The 18537-nt window shown below is 34.4% G+C and overlaps 1 protein-coding gene and 1 long non-coding RNA gene across 3 annotated transcripts in view; one reads left to right on the plus strand and one right to left on the minus strand.

Moving 5' to 3' along the window:
- Nucleotides 1-4973, minus strand: part of LOC141485764 (uncharacterized) — a 33644-nt gene extending 28671 nt beyond the window's left edge. The window contains exon 1 of the long non-coding RNA XR_012467433.1: nt 4518-4973. This is a non-coding gene — a long non-coding RNA (uncharacterized lncRNA). The remainder of the gene's footprint in view (nt 1-4517) is intronic.
- The window catches only part of LOC111518191 (uncharacterized), a 151754-nt gene that overhangs the window by 86361 nt on the left and 46856 nt on the right, over nt 1-18537 (plus strand). For both annotated transcript variants that reach the window (XM_074183218.1, XM_074183219.1), the window contains one exon: nt 4669-4710. The gene's annotated coding sequence lies outside the window, so the exon portion shown is untranslated. The remainder of the gene's footprint in view (nt 1-4668; nt 4711-18537) is intronic.

Below are 18537 nucleotides of genomic sequence, written 5' to 3' on the forward strand. Positions count from 1 at the left end.
GTCTCACCAACATGTTCCTTCATGGTTTCAACACGTCTTTATAGTATTTTCAATTTGACTATTTTCATCTGTTTACTCTTTCGCCAACACCTTCATTCACCCCCGAAACTTTATGTTGTCCGTTCCTTACCTTCCAAGTCATTTCTTTTTAATTTTTGTGTTGTGTATCCACTATATCGCTTGTTTGATTAATTTTTGTTGGTATAATTCTTCCTCTTTTTGTCTTCTGTTTTCTCTCCTGTTCTTTTAATTTTTTCATCTTTCTTCTTGTATCTGCATATTCCTGTAACCTCTTTATATATTTCAAAATATCCCATTCTCTCTATGATGGAACTTCTCTTCTGTTATGTTTCCTGTTTTAGACCGAACAATTGTATTATGATAGCGTTTACTAACATGTTCATTGGCACAGGACTTTTCGATAGTTTTTTTGGTAGACCAATATTCTGCCGCAGAGAAGTAGAAAGCTCAAAACCACACAGCCAAGAAAAATCAGTGGTCCAGAGAAAAATTATGTTTTCCAACTACTTACATTCGTTATTGATTGTTCGTAGTTTGCTGGCCCAAAACAACATCGCAATCATGCCTCAGCCACCGTATTCACCAGATTTATCCTCCTGCAACTTTTTTCTGTTCTCAAGATTGAAGAAACACATGAAAGAACGGCGTTTTGTGACGATTGAGGAGATATAAACAGAATCGTTGAGGTAGCTCAAGGATATACCCAGAAGTGCAAGACAGAACTGTTTCGAAGATTGAAAAAAACACTGACACTCTGAGGGAGACTGCTTTGAAGGGAACAAAATAAAATTCGATGAATGAATAAACATGTGAAATAAAATGAAAATCCACCCTATTTTTGGAACTAACCTCGTATAATAGCTTCTTCAGACGTACCTGAAGAAGATGTATTGTAAAACACGTGTAGTGATTTTGTAAACTATTAGGTGAAAATCCCTCAATGAATTTGAATACGTTTTAATAGAGTTTCATCAAGTATCGGCCAGTTCCAATACATTTAGACATTGATAATTTTGAATGGAAAGCTGCAACATGGATTCACATTTGAACAATATGGCGCAATTTTGTCAAATGTTTAATATGTTAAAAAACGTGTAGCTGGTTGTGTCTATGAAAATTTTTTCCAACTTATTGTTGAAAATATTTGAAACTTTGAGTGTCAAATTTTCAACAAACCGTTTTACAAAAACGTAACAGGTGTTTCTCTATAGAATATCTTCTTCGGGTTTTAATATACTGTAGTCTATACTATATCTACACTATACTGTGTCTATACTATATCTTTATCTATATTATACTGTGTCTATACTATATCTAAACTATACTGTGTATATACTATAGTATGAACAAGCCCGATAAAACTAGTGTATAGCGCACGTGTTGCGTTTCTGTAAAATTGGTCAGTAAAAATCTGACAACAAACCAATACAAACTAAATTGGCGTCTTAGCCAATTTGGATGAAAAAAATTTTTTTTTCATTTCCTGAAGACGCCAACTCAGTTAGTAAAACGCGCTTCGAGAGAAGTGTTGCAGTTCTGGTATTTTATAAACACAATTTGTTTTGGATTTTTTACGCGACAGAGGATCCAGTTTCACCTTTCATTTTGAAATATGGTCACTTTGTATACATATCTTCATTCACGTTACTGTTTTCTTAGTGGCATTTTTGTCACAACCAATTCCCTTTAGGCCAATCCCAGGTGTGAAACACTCATCAAGTATGCTAGCAAACATGCGTATTTATGTGTTACACACTTGGTATTTATGAGAGGTTGCAACAATTAATCGGTATCTACAAAGTAAATATCAATTGTTTGGTTAGTTTAACAAATAACATTATCACCAGAGTGTGCCGTTAAGTATATTTGAGAATGTAAGACGTTCTATTGTTCACGAATTCCGTTCATGGGACTCAGATTCATTAATGAATCATCGAAAAGTACATCTTTCCTTATAGAAAACATTTATATTCAACGTCTATATATGAGATCATTCCACATTTTTTTCCAAACTGACTTGCAACTCACCAAACATTGTGGCAGTGAATACATTTTTTTTCAGACCCTTGCATATTTTTTAGGTTTGCTCCTTTTCATTGATATTTGATATTGATATTTCTAAGGCCTTTTATTGTGTGTAGCATGAGGGTTTGCTGGCCCAACTTCGATGCTACGGCTTGTCGGATCATTTTTATATATGGCTCTTCAGCTTCCTGAAAGAATGTTTCCTGCAAATTTCCGTCGATGGATATCTATCAAATACTTTCATCATCAACGCTGGTATTCCCCAGGCATCCATATTATCTCCAACCCTCTTTTTATTGTATATCAACGTCTTATTTTTAAAAACCAAGAATCCAATATATTGCTTTTCTGACGACAGCACACTTTCCACGTCATTCCATTTGGATTACAGGACATCGACTACGGAGGCACATCTTCACCGGCAGCAGGAGGTTGCACATCTTAATAAGGATCTAGAAGTGATTTCGAATTGGGGTGAAAGTGACCAGGTTCAATTCAATGCCATAAAAACCCAGGCATCGATTTTCTTCTAGGAGATAAATGTATCCAAATCGGATATAATAATGTCATGTCAAACAATTCCGCTACTTGCTTCGATAAGTTTGTTGGGGGGTTAAAGTAGACACCAATATGTCTTGGCACAATCATGTCGCTGGAATTGCAAAGGCTGCTTCTCAAAATCTTGGAACACTGTTCCGAATCGGAAAACTGTACACACCCCAGCAACTTTTGATGTTTAATAAAGCTCAGATCAGACCTTCTTTGGAGTATTGTTCTCATGTATGAAGCTCTGACCCCAAACACACTCTGAAGCTGCTGGATTCTATCCAGAAAAGAGTCATATGCCTGATTGGAGACGTGAACATCACTTACAACTTGGATAGTTTGGAAAATCGAAGAAATGTTGGAGATTTGTCTCTCTTTTATAGATACTTCCACGTGAAGTGTTCAGGTGACGTGGCACATTTGATTTCAGCAAGAGCGCTACATATCAGAAATAGGCGACGGACTGTGGCTGCTCATCTGTGGCTAGATTTCAGTTTTCAGGTGGGAAAGGGAATAAATATTTCCCGGTCATAGAACTAGATCTTGTTACAGTATAGAACACTTCACTTGTAGAGAAGGTTTTTTTCTTGGCATTAGACCCCATTGTCAAAATCCTAACTTTGTTTCGTCCGTCACAAGAATATCCACTTCATCAAGTCATGTAATAGCCTAAAATTCATATGGAACTTGTAAAAATAGACTATTCACATGCTACTTGAGGAAATTGGTCCAAGAATTGTACCTTGAGGCATTCCATAGTCATTTTTCGGAAGAAAGCTACTTCCTTCACTTATTTTCACAGCCTCTCTTTTCTCTCCAATGGAATTCTATATAATTTCTTCCACTGATATTTCATTACGGATATAATTAGTTTTCCCAATTTTAAAAATATTGCACAATGGAAATTCTTTATGTATCATTGATTATCAACTGGCAGTGAATTCTTACTAGGAACGTTCAATGTATTTGGCTACGCACAGTTTGATCTCGTTGATACTTATTCTCTAGAAGAGGCGAGTTTCCTGATTATTCAAAAAATGGTACAGTTTTCTTTATCTCAGGCCGATAACATACTTCGCGATTTCCGAGCGATTTTTGGAAGTCAGGGTTTCTTTCTGACTGGAGGCGGAATATCCCCTTATCGTCTTTTAGTATCATTCGGGCCTTCAAAGCAACCACTACGAGGGCTGCTACTGCCGCGATATTTCACCATCAAATGGTGGTAACCCTTTGCGCTTTGGAAGCAGAAGCCGCTTTTGCTGGGAGATGCCACCCAAAAAGGCACGACGTGCACCCAAAGAGGAACCAGGTAGAAATGTTTTCTAGTATACAAGTGCACCCCACATGCCTCATCTCTTGCCAGTTTGTTGGCAAACCCGGGGTTGCTTTTGTCCCACAAACAAGGGTGATTTTCTACGCTATGAAGTTTTCACTTCCATGCTCGAATTGCAACTAAAAATCGCGCGGAAATAGCCAACATTGGCAACCCCCATTTTTTTACCTTGATTCTCCCTCTACATGGTTGCCCTTGCCCTCCGAATGTCGCTCGGAATCCGAGGATCGGTGGGATGTAAGAAATCTCCGCTGGCATAAAAATAAAAAAACGCTCGGAAACCGCGCTGGAAAAAGCCGCTCAGAAATCGCGAAGTATGTCACCGGCCTTAGAACCAACACCTTCTCGAATTAAAAAAAAAGTGAACTTAGCAGTATGAGAACAACTGGAAAATCACTTCACTTTAAAGGACTTATTCAAGGGTACAAATATCACTCTTGTGAACTGTAATATATTATCAGAGAAGTGAAACTATTGAAGTATCCTTGAAACTGTATTGTGATGGTTGAAAAAGTATTAGAGTCTCGGCTTTCAATAGATACAAATGAATGGCTTTATAGTTGATAAAATATCAAATGAAATACTTACTTACCTATGAACTTTTCTCATTTTAATTTAATGTTAACACTTGTTTGTCGGTCCCAATCAAGTATACCTCATGAGACACGTACAGGCAATGAATCAAGTTGTTTTTCCATATAGATATGTTATCTTTTCTTATCTAGATCGTTTGTTTCTTGCAGATAGAAAGTGACGAAGTTCCACCTTACGGATACAGTACACCGGTGAGTGAAAATACCATCAACCTGTTTTGCATAAAAATGAAAGTAGATCTTTATAACACGAGAACGAACAATAACACATATACCCTATAGAGAACTAATAACTAACATTTATAAAAAATTGATTAGCAAACACCAACGATAAACACGATTGTTTGATTCGTGACTATTTAACCCCGCTGACATTTGTTATTTCACTCCTCTTGGAACAATTCGAAAGTAATGTTATTTTCAAAACAAACGTAATGTAGTCATCTAGTGTTATAGTGCCAATAAACTGAGTCACAACACTGTAATTCATGGAGTGAAGCAAAGGTGATTGTGAAATGAAGGACGAATGTTGGCCTCAGCATTTCGAAGATACACAATCATCAATATTGGGTGATATTCGTGGATTACGAAATGAACATTTCGAGAGCAATGGTGCAGTATTTTGTGAATGTTGTGTCCTTTCCATTGTTGTGCTGAGGATCCTGGGCAATACCATTCTTGCTGTGTCTCAGTAAAATGCAAATTGACAAATACACGGATATGTACCACTTAGTTGCGAATAAAATGAGTCTACCTATAATATCGTAAGGCCAAATTTCGAACGACAAGATATTGATGGTCAATTGATCAACATTCTAATCAATCACAGAATAGACATGGTTTCGAAGAGAGAAAAAACTATTCTCCCATTTGAATGTGTTGCAAACTTCGTACGGTTTGATACTCAGTTATATCTTATTATTAACGGTAGAGCTACCTACAACATCCATTTATATATGAAATATTCCTGTCCACACAAAAAGTTTCTTCTTCAGTCCTATTATTCCAGAAGAACATTGTGAATTAGTCCATAAGATGGAAATAAAGAAGGATCTGGATATAATGAGAAATCAGGCTTCACACTCAACGAGTCAATCAGAAGTATTGCTGATCCATTGTGCGAAACAAATAAATAGGTATAATAATAATTTGGAACATGCAGTAATTAAGTGTTGTGTCAAAAACTGGATCATAATATATTCGATAAAATCATTGTTCAGTCATATTACAGGTAACCATAATTGAGACTACTTCCAAAAAAATTACCTACACCTCTTACCTAAGGTACCTGTTCAATTATGTTCACCTGAAGCATATTACCTCACATCTACATCAATAATAATTTTTTCTCTCGATTTTAAAGAAAACAAGTTCGCTAATGGTGATCTATCCAAATATAGTTGGTCATTCATCAAAATGTTCGAATTTTTAAGTTCATTGATTTCCAATGCTTCCAAATGATTAAGTTTCAAACCTTTATTTCCTATGTGCAAAATTTCGAACTCTTCGTTGAAGATGTGATTGTCATCTAGAAAATGATTCGAATATGTTGAATTTGTTTTCTTATTTACATAGCTCGTATGATGTTCCTGGATTCTATTCCTAAATCTCCTACCAGTTTGACCAATATAGATAGATAGATAGATTTATTGATCCTTTTTGCTACATAATGTGTAGATGGGATAAGTCATAATTGTGGTTAAGTTATAAACATGCATACATATAAACATACAAAGGTATAAACAAACATATAAATGAAATTCTAGGTCTAGATAGAATGCAAGTAAACTAGGTTTCACAATAAAAATAATTTTGTCCAGGCATCATATAAAATCCTATGTAATAATATCAATAATATGTCCAAATAAGATGTGGTACAAATATATTATTTAAATATAAATAGAGAAAAAAAAGGGAAAAATATGCATCACCAGCTTGCTTAGAAACAATAAACAAGGAGAGGTAACAAGGAAATTTCGAAATAAAGTTTTCAAAAGAAATACGATCGCTCATTGCTTACTTCAAGTGTAAATTCGTCTACTGTATAAAAATCTTTTTCTGATGAATAAGGTTTCAATTTTTTTTGAAGATATGAGGAGACAGAGTTTTTATATCGTTTGACAGTAAATTATACATTCGAATGCCGGCAAATTTAGGCGATTTTTTCATATTTTGCTTGATGATGTTTTCGTGTTATGATCATATATTTTCTTCTAATATTATAGCTATGCATCTCTGTTTTTGTTTGAAAAAGTTCTTTATTTTCATGTACATATGTCAATGTTTTTAAAATGTACAGACTTACAACTGTCAATATTTTATTTTCTTGGAATATATTTTTACATGAAGTTCTGAAGTCTAAATTAAATATAAATCTCAGCACTGCTTTTTTTATGAAAATCCTGTCTGATCCAGTAGCTAGTCCCCAGAACAAAATGTTCTGATACATGATCGAGTGAAATTTGGCATATAAAACTGATATCAGTGAATTTGTATCTAACTTCCACTTAAGAGATTTCATCAGATAGTATGATTGATTCAATTTCTTACATATATAATCTATATGTTCTTGCCATTCGAGGAGTGAGTCAACCATAGTTCCTAAGAATTTTGTCGAGCTGGTCAGTTTTAAAGGTTTATTTTGGAAACTGAGATTGAGATTATGTTAACTTCTCGATGAATTCGGGAATTGCATGTATACCGTTTTGTTCTGATTGACAATGAGTCTGTTCTTGTTACACCATCCATTAAATTCGATTAGAACAGCATTTACCATACGTGTCATATCGTCAGATGTTTTACTAGAAAGAATGATAGACGTGTCATCTGCATAGAGAAATATTTTTCCATGACTTATATTGAGAGGAAGATCATTTACATATAATAAAAATATTAGTGGCCCAAGAACGCTGCTCTGAAGGGTACCTGTTGTAACTGAAAATTTATCCGACTTGATGTTATTCTGCTTTACCTGGAAACATCTATTCGCCAAAAAAAGGAACAATTAATTGATTTACATTACCACGAATCCCAAGGTTGAAGAGTTTGTCTGCTACAAATTTGGTGTTCAAAGTGTCGAAGGCCCTGCTCGAGTCAAAGAAGACTCCAACAACACTATTTTTTCGTCAATTAAATCATGTATGTGTTGTGTGAAATTTAGCGTTGCGGTTTCTGTTGAGCAGTTTTTCCTGAATCTATGTTGGCACTCTGTCATCAGATCGAAGGTTTCGAGGTAGTCGTTTATTCTGAGAGATATTAGTTTTTTCAAAATTTTTGAGAGTACGCTGATAATTGATATAGGACGATAATTTTCCATACTCTTTTTGTCACCTCAGGGCACGTTCCACACTTTAATTTATATACTTCGATTTCTCGAATTCGGATGTTTTGTCTTTATTATTTTTAACTAAATTTCCCAAAGTATTACTTGTTCTATATGCAATTTTAATATCTCGTTTCCTCAAAAATGAAGCTACTTTTTCCGTTGGTTGTTCAAAATACGTTAAAGCTCTATAATCCGGGAGGGAATTATAATTGATGTAGATGTGAGGTAATATGCTTCAGGTGATCATAATTGACCAGGTACCTTAGGTAGAGGTTTAGGTAATTTTTGGAGATAGTCTCAATTATGGTTACCTGTAGTATATGAATATTAATGTAAGAAAAACTTGAAGTATAAATCACTTGAAAAAGCTACTATGCTAGGGAAACATGTGATATATTTTTCAAATAAAGTTTGTGGAGATCAAATCGTGAAGTGTAGTTTTTGAAATTACTATGGATCTTCATCAAGTAACGGCTGTGCATGAAAGAATAGTAAAGAATTTTAGAAATGTCCAACATTTCAGTAAATGTCAACACCGCTTCGTAGCAAACAGAAATTTGAAACAGCACTATTTGAACTTACCAATACTATACACAACTTCATTTATTTCTAGGACTTTCGAGAGCCTTCGATTGCAATGCTCCACTACATGGAAAACAGAGCTTGAACAAGTTGGTATTCGAAGAGTGGCTTTGAATTAGTTCGAATTCTTCCTTATTGGAAAGAATCATGTTATAAAAATAAAGGACATCAGTACAGGAAATTTCGTGAGACAAAAAGTTTTAGAAACATTGCTTGGGATCCCCCAGTGCAGTGTTCTGGGTCCTGTCATATTCATTATCTTTACAATTGACTTGGTAATGCTCGCTGAGCATAATGAAGTAATTATCAATTTGGCAGATGAAATCATCATGTCTATCTCGACCAATAACTTTCCTGAGTTAACAGAAATCACTAGCGAATCTACGATATCAATTCAGAATTGATTTACTAATTCACGACTTTTTCTCAATCCAGATGAAACTAGAACAGTCATCTTCAAAACATGTGCATCAAAACACATAATTATACCAAATATCAAGTTTACAGAATACAAAAAATATTTAGGAATATTTACTGATAAAAAACTATATTTGTTTGAGTGAATTTTATCAGAGGTCATCATTATCAGTAATAAGCTGATGCGACATAATGACAGGAAAAAATGTTGTTTATTCTAAGGAAACAGTGGCGGGTCACTGTTATGAAATAAAAATGAGTCAGTCATAATAACCTCCAGCTTATATTATTTACGCTCAGATTTTCAAGGCGTTTATTTTTATTTCTCGTTAGTCCACTCTACCATAACGAACTTCAATAAACCAATTCAGCTTTGAAACATTTAGGTTCATTATCACAATAACTGTAAAAATCAAAACAATGAGTTATAAAAATGACGCCTACACACCATTTACGACAGAGGCAAACCAGAGGAACTTGCGTGTTGAAGAACAATTAGAATGGTACCCTCTCTTATGGCAGCCAAGAGCTAACCCGCCGAATGTAAGTTTATTTTAAAGAACATAATTTTGTTACAAAGGAAATACTATTTGGAGAGTTTGTTTTCAGTTATTGTCAGAGAGTTGGACCATTCCTGCTTCTCATCATTACAAGATGTAAAGATAGAAGATTCAGATGCAGTTGCTGAAGTAGTTTTTATCGCTGTCATTATTCCCAAACATTCAAATTTATGCACCTTATTTGATTTGTTAATAGCGGTCTTTTGTTTCATTCCTGGCCGCTATATCATAGATTATGTTTTGATGGGTTCAACCACCATGGTGTAGAGCCAATAAATCATGTTTGGTTTCAGTCTCTATGTCTTTCCATAGGTGCATTTGGCCAGCATCAGTACTACCTCCACTTTCGTTTTCACCTTTCCAAGATATTGGTTCCAGGGCATCCTCGAAGTTTTTGAGGTCCTTGGTCCTCTTGGTGAATGCTACTATGGTTGATTCCACTGGGCTTATGGTCAATTTTTCCTCGGTCCATTTTATTGTAATATTCAGTGCCTATCTCATGCACTCCCTGACTACATTATTGTATTTGTCCTGGACCAGAATGACTGAGTCATCTGCATGTTTCAGTAATGAATATCCATTATGGTCTAGACGACGTAGTACCATTACAAGGTTTCATAACAGTAGAAATAAAACTCCACTTCGTCAAGACAGCCTTTTGTAACACATGCCACTAATCCGAATTTCTTGATGGTTGTGTATACCAATCTTCTTTCAAGCATGCAACTTACTCACCTTCAGCTTGTGTCGTCGATTTATGTTCTACTCAATGACCGGATGATTGAATTCTAAGCACCTATTATGAAATGCGCACTCGATAATATGATAGAACTGACCGAAACTTGATAAGAATTCATTATGACGTATTCAAAAAACACTTCAAAGTGAGATTTCTACAGGACAGTTTACATAACCACGAAATCCAAAATTGTATTTGAAAGTAGTTCTTTCATAACCCGATATAAAACCATTTCCAATGACATGTTCGCCTATACACCATCCCGATTGGATATGATAAACTCCTTAGTTACCGATTCAAATCCACTAGATCTGAGAAAAGCAAAGGGTGAGAGGTTGGGTAAACTGAATTCATGAAATTTGTTGAAAAAGAGCCCATGCAACGATTTATTCTTTGGTAGTCGCAGAAAAGAAGTGATCTGTATGCCTACCTTGTTCAGTATCCAAAACTGATCGACGGTTGCCTCAAAAACACTCTAGAGCGTACTAAAGTAATGGTTTGATATCTTTTCGGAAAGTCTCTTCCAATTTCCTTATTCCTTCAGTATCAGAAATGGAATTTAGAAGTAATACATAAAAATATTCATTTTATTTGTAACATCAATGCATCAACGATGCATTGATGAAGTGAAAATTTTAATGAAGTGATGAGTTTTTTCATTTTTCTCAAGATTTCGGACGGCGTGGCTGAAGAATTGTGCATTTTACGTTTCAAACACTTATATCCTCTAGATAGCATATAGCGGGGACGCATTACCACTCCGCCAAAATCCTCTGGTATAAGTTTCGTACTACTCTACAGGCGAAGAAGTATACTGAGGAAGAACTCATCCACGATTTCTGCAATATTATGCAGCAGCGAGATCAGGCGATAGCTTTCCAGTCCTCAGCCTTTCCAGGTTCAAGAATGAGTACTACCTGATCATGCTTCACACATTCTTGGTAATATTGATATTCATTAATGAAGTTGGTGATAGGTGCCTGTTGCACAAAACCAATTAGAAGGAGATTGCGAGGTAAACTACACCATTTCCAGTTTATTGGGAGATTTTCATAGTCTACAAAACCGCAACGCTTGTTTTCCTACGCAATAGCTTCATACTGAACACATCTGAGAAAGCTTTTGTTCGTGTAGTGACACACGTGCAGAAGTTTTGTAAACTGTTCTGAAAAAATCCCACAATGAAGCATTACTTGGAATACAATATGGATTTTCATCATGTATCGGTCATTTCAACACATTCTTCAATCAATATAGTGTGACCAATATTTCCAATAACCACTTTTTGTTTTGTTGCCATCGGATACACTGGTTTCTGGTGAGATAATCAGATAATCACACATGTTTAGACTAATGACTAGTTTTAGCTCAAATGCTCACCTGTCTGTGATATTCCAAAACAGGAAGCTATGTTTGAATCAAAATACCGTGAAATCGGTCATAAATAAATATACGACGCGCTACACATTCATCTAATACAGGAATCTTCTTCACGATAACTAATAAATAACTAGTTCTTACTAACTCAAAAATCAAACACTCAATCATAAATAATTTATAATATTTAGACTCTTCAGTTATGTTTGATGTCAAACTTGATTTCAACGGGAAACGCAATTTTTACCTCGTACAAAGATGAACTGACTAATTGAATGTTGACTGTGGTATATATGTTTGGTTTCATCATTTTCTCAGGCTCGTCCGCTCATTTTGAACTTCAGAAATGGCGTTCATTGCGTTGGTACTGTTATTTATTTCACTTATTCTCAATAATTTCACTTAAATGTTACGTGGCGATGTAAGGAACTCCGTAATCATTGGTAATAGTGAAATGAGTGAAACTGAAGGAATAGCTAGTCGTTTTTTGTAAACAACGGATATGGATAATTACCAGTTCAAACGGTTGCTTGAATAAATATTGATTGTCGCAATTGGGAGCGATTGCAACTGATACATTGATTTGATTGTACTCGTATATGTGATTTGGAGTTTGGAATTTCATTTTCTGAACAATAAATTTCGTCAAAACAATAATAATCGAAAAAAATACATAAATAATAATTGTATAATATAAAACAAAGTTTCTTTATCAATCTTGTCTGACACAATGACACAACGCATTCATGACTCAACACCAGAGCACTGTTTCGATCTGATGTAGGTCGCGTCAGTCGCATGGATTGAGTTCTCTGTCGATCCTATAGATGGCGTCTTCGTTGAGGGAGCTGTCATAACCCTTACTTACTTGTCCTTCATAGACAGTTGAATTTAGCAATGCATTTGTCGTTCAGCCTAGCACTACTGAGGAGAGTCATAGTGGGTCGAAACAGTGCTATCTGGAGTTGAATCAAAATTGCGTTATGTTTGATATTCGATCTCTGTCGATCTCAAGAATGGCAAGAGGGGTGGCATCACCCTTTATTCAACGCAAACATTCCGAATGGATTCTCATTCAGTGTTCACCCATAAACGAACTCATGAAAGAGGAAAGTTCATGTGTATAATTTATTATTTTTCTATGTAAATTGAATGAAATATGATTACATTATCTGTATAAAATCGGGGCTGTTAAAATGAATATAATTAAAAAAAACTAAAAAATACGATTTTGAAGAACATCGAACTAAAAACTTAAAAATACCAGTATTATTGTGAGAAATGCGACGTGCGCTAGATATATAAAATAATGGCACAAAGTGCCCACGCTTTTTTCACAACAATACTAGTATTTGTCGTTGTTATTGTTTTAAGCTTAAAAAAAAATATTTCTAACTTTTTAGTTCGATGTTCTTCAAAAGCGTGTTTTTTAGTTTTTTTAAACTATATCTATTTTTCACTTTTTAGTCCGATTTATTGTCAAAAATACTTTTTTTTCAAGTTCTAGTCACTAGTATTATAAATCTTCAACAGACGGCGCACGAAGAAGGCGTAAAATTCCTCTCAAACAACATAATAAAGTTTGAGCATTGGTTTGAGGTCTTAGTAAGTCTCCAACAGAGGGCGGACAGTTGTAAAATTTGTTTCGAAGTAAAGAGAAAATTTGCAGTAATCATTTCAAAAAACAATTCAGTCTTGATATTTTGATTTGAAATTTCATTCAAAATATTAATGGACTAAAAATATTTTTTCAGTGAATAATTTTATTTATCAAATCAATCTTTTGATTTGATATGTATGTATGTCAAGCACCTTAATTCTGATTTTTCCATTTTTTGAAATATTTAAGTAACTGAATTTTTTAGGTATACAATTTACGATAAAGTTTTCATTGTTGAAATCCATATTCTGGTTTGGTTTCAAATAATCGAATTAGATTTTAAAATGTATCTTTCGTTTCGTTCAAAACTTTTTTCTGTACTGAATCAGGGGTGATTGAAAATATTTAAATATTTCATCTGTAGTACAAAATTCCGCTAACACTTATATTACTTAAAATATGTTTTTTATTTTGATTTTCTTTTGAACGACCTATCAAGGAGGTTACGTATAGCGGCATCTGCCCGCGAATAGCTCAAGCGAAGTTGATTCTTACTGTTACTTTCTATCCATTCACTTTTATTTCTTTATGCTTTATAGTTTTTATATTCTCATACTTACATTTATGTGTTGCATGAGAATATTCATTATTATTGTTATTATTATTTATTTCATTATGTAGCATATATATCATCACTTTCTGACAACTTTTTCACCCCAAAATTCTGAAATCATCAAATGTTCAAATTTCAAATACTAGTTTTAATTTGTATAACTTATATTCTTTAAAATAAAAAAAATTTGACAATAATATTTTATCTTCGACAATATCTTTTAAGTTGTATATCTTATATTTCTTAGAATAGTAACACTTTGTCAATGAGATTCAACAATAAAGTACATTTTGATTTGATTTGATTGCAATGATAGATTTTACGTACAGCGCCATCTGTTCGCTAATAAATCAAGCAATAATTGATAGTTACGTACAGCGTCATCTGCCCACGAATAGATCAAGAAAGATCAATTAGGTTACGAACAGCGCCATCTGCCCGCGAATAAATCAAGCAATAATGCCGATTATTATGTCAATACTGATCACGACATACATACATACATACATATATACATACAGGTGAAGCTAATATATAGCGCGTAAAAATAAGGTGAATGATTGAACATCGGGCTACGTACATTCAATCAACGATTTTTTATCTCGTCTCGAATATACAGTTACAGTTACAGTTTCAGCTGTTCAACATGTTTAGTTTGTTGGTGAGAGGCATGAAAATCAAGAGTGTTATTCTGCTATAAAAAAAATGGATTTTCGCATCCAATCTTGTATGAAAAATAGATTTAGGTGCTCAAAAGCAACTGAAATGCTGAAAGTGGCATACGGTGATTGTACTCTGGGTCAAAAAAATGTCCACAAACTTTTCACACAGAAGTTCGAGAAGACCGAAATGATGACGCTCGCCCTGGCCGCACCAGAGCATCAACAACCCATGAGAAAGCGAAGAAAATTGTTATAGAGAACCTTCGAATCACGGCACAGCGGGTGGCTCATGTCATGTTAAATTGTTCATGAAGTGTGTGGCAGCGAAGTTCGATCCAAAATTGTTGACATTTGACCAAAAAAACCGTCGCATGAGTATCGCTCAGAAATTGTTTGATGATGACAACGATAATCCAACTGGTGACGAATCATGGGTATATGGTTACGACGTCTAAACCAAAGCCCAATCGCCCCAATGGAAGAGCCCAGGAGGGCCAAGACCAAGAAAAGCATGCCAAGTGATGAAGAAAGGTTACAATTGCATCTGTTTCGGTTGATATTTTCATCACTTAAGGTTAAGATAATTTTTTTTTCGATAATGGACACTCATCTATAAATGAATACTCACCTATTTCAGAGTTTTAATTAACAGACGTGAACATTTTTTCGTTCCACTCAATTGTGGAAAAGATAATTCTTTGAGTACAAGGAACTTTGAATAAAGAATGAAATATGACCTGTAGAGAACCCCAAGAAACAATTCTCAAATCATTTCTATTTTTGGCATACACCAATGATATTTTATAACTTAATAATTTCTGACCAATAATTTTCTACGCCACTGATAGTAGCTTGATAGTTTCGTGAAAAGGGAAAGTTCTGAAAGCTAGGATTGAAAGAAAAAAGAAAAATTTTAAAATTGAAATTTTTCTACGTGGTAGGAGATCATCATGAATAATAATAATGATATTCATGACATTTTATAATATATACATCGGAAATAATAAACAAACTTCTAAATAAACTAATGATAACCTTGAAAAATGAGACGTGTGCCAAGGTAAGTCATAAAAGCAGATACATGTTTATGAATACAGTCCAAATATTCATATACAAAGTATATGAACATATGTGAAAAAAAAAGAAAATAACAAATGAAAAATAAGAAATGAAAATTTCTATGTTTCTCACCACTTTTATTTGTAACTGAAGTTACTGCAGTTTCGTCCTATAAGGATAAGCTTAAAAATGTCCTCATAGGACGAAACTGCAGTAACTGCAGTTACATATAAAAGTGGTGAAAAAAATAAAAATTTTCATTTCTCATTTTTCACGTCCATAGAACATTATGATTATCGAATATCGGATATGAGTGGAAGCATTAGACAAATTCCTGCTTTTGAAAAACAATATTGACAGAAAATCCATGGAGGCACTGACAGCTTCCCTCACGAAAACATCATCTATGGGTTCAACAATAAAGTTAAACATTACTTGTAAACAGGTATCTTCGACATCGAACTCCAAAAGAGAAATAGTTGTGGTGTTGGATTATTCTTGAAAGACAGTTGAGTGAAAATTGCATTCGCGGTTCGACCTAGCACCACGGCAGATCTATGGCAGATCGAAACCGCGCTGTCTGTTGTTGGTTGGCGAATACTTCATTATAGAGTTTTGTTATCATTTAATAGTTTGAAATAACAATAAAAGGAGTATATATCATATAATCAAATACCTAGAATAACTGAAAATAACATAACAATCAGTGTTTCTATTGTATTTCATTCAGTTCATTTGTTCATTAGAAGAATAAATGATACAAACCATGAAGTGGTCAAGTTATTGACGTGACTCTAAATTACCTCTTAGCATATTACCGACTGATTATAGTTGTTTGAACTCTCGAAAATATGCAATTTACTCATACAATTTTTGTCGCTTGTAGATTATACCACTTAGATAGCTCATAGATGGAGCCTAATCACTTCCTGAATATATAATCAGTAATATTTTATGCTGACGGTGTAGCAAACTGGCGATAGTGTTGCGGATTCTAAATTTCCCTCTAGTTTGTGTAACGGATTCAACGAAAATCAAACCATAGGAAATATTATGGTGTAAACCTTCTGAACTCATAAAAACGGAAACAAGCAAAACAGAGATTTCAGAAGTAGCTTGGCAAGCCTCTGAATGCCGAAGAGCTTTCCCTGAACCGTTTTCTGTATAGCTTTCGGCTCCAGTGGAGTTGCTTGCACCCGAAACGCCAAGCGATTTGAAATATCCCTCACGAAGCCAGCCATAGGAAAAGGCTGGCTTCGTGAAAAACTCCATCATACATATTTCAGTACCTGCTCCATCTAGCACCAATGTTCTTTGGAGTATTACAGGCTACCCTTTCCGACTTGGTAATAATGTACAAGGTCATCTGCATGAATTTGCAGTTCTACCTCTCATCTGTCAAGGACATAAAAACAAAAGTGATCACAAAACAGAAAAAAAATCTGTTTAAAATCTGTTTAAAATCTGTTTTTCCGTTAATCAGCTGCCACCCCCATACGAACGACAACTCTCAGAAGTTGACAAACTTGTGCGAGCTAAGGACTAACGAGGTCTTACCTTTTAACGTGTGATTCCTAACAAAGTGCCAGGGGTTGCTCTGAGGGCAACCCCTGGCACCCTTAAATCTAACAGCTTCATCTTGAAGATTCGTAGTAACTGTTATGAGAATGGCGGAGGTTCAGACAGTTATGGTCAATTTTATACCTTTCTCAGCCAAATCTGATTCAATAGATTGAGGTAATGCTCTTGACGGATCGTGTTTTTTTTTTCTCTCGATTAGCCAGTTTATCAGGAGTCCTGGCATTTGTTCAAGGCAACGAACATAGGGCAACTCGCCTGATTTGTCTCTTCAGTATTATTTCAAGTCCTTCCAGGACTGTAAAGGCAACTCTTTTTTCATACAAGTGTTCAATTTCGTACTACTAGTTGTTCTGTACTGTACAGAATAGCAGCTAGGAGAAATATATCAAACAAAATGAATTAATTGAAAAAATTAACTAACCAGTTGCTGTAGTTTTCATTTATCAAGATTGAATAGTGATCATGTACGAATTGTGAATACCTTTTTGGATCCTGTTTCATCTGGTCATCAATTCTATTCTACTGAATATAGTTATTCTGATGTCAGCTCAATCTCGTGGAGCGGGGAGGAAACATCCTATCCCAAAATGAGTGACTATACGAACTATACGTTCACGTTAAGTATACGATTGTGGCTAAATTCCTTCATTTGAAACTACTTTAGAAAACATACTTTTGATACATATTTTAACTGTAAAAATGTTATAATACCAATGCCAATAATTAATTACTACTCAAGTCCAGAATTGTGTTGTGAATGGTTTTTCTCAAGCTTCTGAAACGTTAAAAAAATCCAAAATAATTATTATTGTATTATTGAAATTGTCGAGTTTCAAAAGATATGTTTTCTTGATAATTCATGTTGGTAACATATTCTATATCACAGTTATCGTATAACTTCCTTCCAATCAGCATTTTTAATTACATGTACTTAATCCTAGAATATGGCAAAAAATTACAATAAAATAGCACATAAAATCAAATTGAAAATAAAGTTGTGTATAGTTATGTGTGGTAATTTAGTAATTAATGTATTCTCAGTCTTTGAGTGATATTAAAGAAGAATGGTAATCTCAGATATACGGAGAGGGACCAATTTGTTCAGAAAATGAGATATTTTGTATGATGATTCAATAATTATCCCAGTTAAATTTATTTCGGAGATATTTTTGAGAAAACTATGCATTCGAGAAACATCCTATGTTTAAATATTGTATTACCAGTCTTTGAGTGATATTAAAGAAGAGTGATAACCTCGAATAGAGGATGAGGGGCCGATTTGTTCAGAAAATGGGATATGTTGGATGATGGACTAATAAATATACCAGTTAAATTTATTTCAGAGACATTTTCGAGGTAACTATGCATTCGAGAAATATCCTTTATTCAAATATCAAATGTAAATGAGCTTTATGAGTTTTTCCGGTCACTGAACTATTATTCCATTTTCAGCTATGTGATACGATTCAGCCCAGAAAAATGAAACAATAGTTCATTGTTCGAA

The sequence above is a fragment of the Leptinotarsa decemlineata genome, unplaced genomic scaffold (assembly GCF_025532065.1).
Source record: "Leptinotarsa decemlineata unplaced genomic scaffold, Ldec_3_MD MMD2_tig00026336_RagTag_RagTag, whole genome shotgun sequence".
NCBI lineage: Eukaryota > Metazoa > Arthropoda > Insecta > Coleoptera > Chrysomelidae > Leptinotarsa > Leptinotarsa decemlineata.